This window comes from Apodemus sylvaticus, unplaced genomic scaffold (assembly GCF_947179515.1).
Source record: "Apodemus sylvaticus unplaced genomic scaffold, mApoSyl1.1 scaffold_55, whole genome shotgun sequence".
Taxonomy (NCBI): Eukaryota; Metazoa; Chordata; class Mammalia; order Rodentia; family Muridae; genus Apodemus; species Apodemus sylvaticus.
Window position 1 is genome coordinate 1,319,767 of NW_026263312.1, and position 3,283 is coordinate 1,323,049.

A 3,283-nucleotide genomic window follows, 5' to 3' on the forward strand; every position below is an offset into this window, starting at 1 on the left:
TACACGCCTAGACATACACGCAACAGCAAAGCTTTTCGAGTTACAACGTGTTGTTTAGGAAAAACAAGATAATTTCGCATGATGCGGGATTTCCTTAAAACGTGGTTTTCTGACAAATTTTGAAGAAAGAAAATTCTCCTGTGGGTTCTTTTTTGAGGGTACACGTTTAGACATACACGCCACACCAAATCCTTTCGAGTTATAACGTGTTGTTTAGGAGATACAAATTAATTTTTTACTATGTGTTATTTCTTCTCGTAAAGTTTAAGTGTTTCCAATAAGTATGTATTTGTCTTTACTCTGCAACACTATATTTCCTTATAACGTGGTATTCTTACATATTCTTTCGGGAGAAAACTCTCCTGTGCGTTCTCTTTTGAGGCTACACCCTTAGAAATACACGCAACACCAAAGCTTTTCGAGTTACAATGTGTTGTTTAGGAAAAACAAGATATTTTCGCACGATGCGGGATTTCCGTAAAACGTGGTTTTTGACAAATTTTGACCAAAGAAAACTCTCCTGTAGATTCTCTTTCGAGGCTACACGTTTAGACGTACACACCACACCAAATCTTTTCCAGTTACAACGTGTTGTTTAGGAGATACAAGCTAATTTTGCATGATGCTTTATTTCTTCTCGTAAAGTGTTTCCAATAAGTATGTATTTGTCTATACTCTGCAACACTGTATTTCCTTATAACGTGGTATTCTTACATATTCTTTCGAGAGAAAACTCTCCTGGGCATTCCCCTTTGACGCTACGCACTTAGACATACCCGCAACACCAAAGCTTTTCGAGTTACAACGTGTTGTTTAGGAAAAACAAGATAATTACGCACGATGCGGGATTTCCTTAATAAGTAGTTTTCTGACAAATTTTGACCAAGGAAAATTCCTCTATGGGTTCTCTTTTGAGGCTACACGTTTAGACGTACAGGCCACACCAAATCTTTTTAAGTTACAACGTGTTGTTTAGGAGATACAAGCTAATTTTGTACGATGCGTTATTTCTTCTCCTAAAGTTTTTTCCAATAAGTAAGTATATGTCTTTATTCTACAACGTGGTATTCTTTCATATTCTTTCAAGAGAAAACTCTCCTGTGCGTTCTCATTTGAGGCTACACGCTTAGACATATACGCAACACCAACGCTTTTCGAGTTACAACGTGTTGTTTAGGAAGAACAAGATAATTTCGCATGATGCGGGATTTATGCGTTTCCAATACATACGTATTTGTCTTTATTCTGCAACACTGTATTTCCTTATAACGTGGTATCCTTACAAATTCTATCGAGAAAAAACTCTCCTGTGCGTTCTCTTTTGAGGCTACACGCTTAAACATACAAGCAACACCAAAGCTTTTCGAGTTACAACGTGTTGTTTAGGATTTCCTTAAAGCGGGATTTCCTTAAAACGTGGTTTTCTGAAAAATTTTGACGAAAGAAAATTCTCCTGTGGGTTCTCTTTTGAGGCTACACGTTTAGACGTACAGGCCACACCAAATCTTTTCGAGTTACAACGTGTTGTTTAGGAGATACAAGCTAATTTTGTACGTTGCGTTATTTTTTCTCGTAAAGTGTTTCCAATACGTATGTATTTGCCTTTACTCTGCGACACTGTATTTCCTTATAAAGTGGTATTCTTACATACTCTTTCGAGAGAAAACTCTCCTGTGCGTTCTCTTTTGAGGCTACACGCTTAGACATACACGCAACACCAAAGCTTTTCGAGTTAAAACGTGTTGTTTAGGAAAAAGAAGATAATTGCGCACGATGCGGGATTTCCTTAAAACGTGGGTTCTCTTTTGAGGGTACACGTTTAGACGTACAAGCCACACCAAATCCTTTCGAGTTATAACGTGTTGTTTAGGAGATACAAGCTAATTTTTTACTATTTGTTATTCCACGTTATATGGAAAAACAGTGTTGCAGAGTAAAGACAAACATGTACGTATTGGAAACACTTTACGAGAAGAAATAACACATGGTAAAAAATTAGCTTGTATCTCCTAAACAACACGTTGTAACTCAAAAGGATTTGGTGTGGTGTTTATCTAAAGGTGTAGCCTCAAAAGAGAACCCACAGGAGAATTTTCGTTGGTCAAAATTTTTTCAGAAAACCACGTTTTCTGGAAATCCCGCATCGTGCGAAATTATCTTGTTTTTCCTAAACAACACGTTGTAACTCGAAAAGCTTTGGTTTTGCATGTATGTCTAAGCGTGTAGCCTCAAAAGAAACGCACAGGAGAGTATTCTCTTGAAAGAATATGTAAGAATACCACCTTATAAGGACATACAGTGTTGCACAGTAAAGACAGATACATACATTTTGGAAACACTTTACGAGAAGGAATAATCCATCATACAAAATTAGCTTGTATTTCCTAAACAACACGGTGTAACGCGAAAAGATTTTGTGTGGCGTGTACGTTGAAACGTGTAGCCTCAAAAGAGAACCCACAGGAGAATTTTCTTTCGTCAAAATATGTCGGAAAACCACGTTTTAAGGAAATCCCGCATCGTGCGAAATTATCTTGTTTTTCCTAAACAACATGTTGTAACTCGAAAAGCTTTGGTGTAAACAACACGTTGTAACGCGAAAATATTTGGTGTTGTGTTTACATCTAAATGCGTAGCCTCAAAAGAGAAGCCACAGGAGAATTTTCTTTGGTCAAAATTTTTTCAGAAAACCACGTTTTAAGGAAGTCCTGCATCATGCGAAATTATCTTGTTTTTCCTAAACAACACGTTGTAACTCGAAAAGCTTTGGTGTTGCGTGTATGTCTAAGCATGTAGCCTCAAAAGAGAATGCACAGTAGAGTATTCTCTCGAAAGAATATGTAAGAATACCACGTTATAAGGAAATACAGTGTTGCAGAGTAAAGAGAGATACTTACTTATTGGAAACACTTTACGAGAAGGAATAATACATCGTACAAAATTAGCTTGTATTTCCTAAACAACACGTTGTAACTTGAAGGATTTGGTGTGACGTGTAAGTTGAAACGTGTAGCCTCAAAAGAGAACCCACAGGAGAATTTTCTTTCGTCAAAATTTGTCAGAAAACCACGTTTTAAGGAAATCCCGCATTGTGCGAAATTATCTTGTTTTTCCTAAACAACACATTTTAAATCGAAAGCTTTGGTGTTGCATGTATGTCTACACGTGTGGCCTCAAAAGATAACACACAGGAGAGTTTTCTCTCGAAAGAATATATAAGAATACCACGTTATAAGGAAATACAGTGTTGCAGAGTAAAGACAAATACGTAGGTATTGGAAAC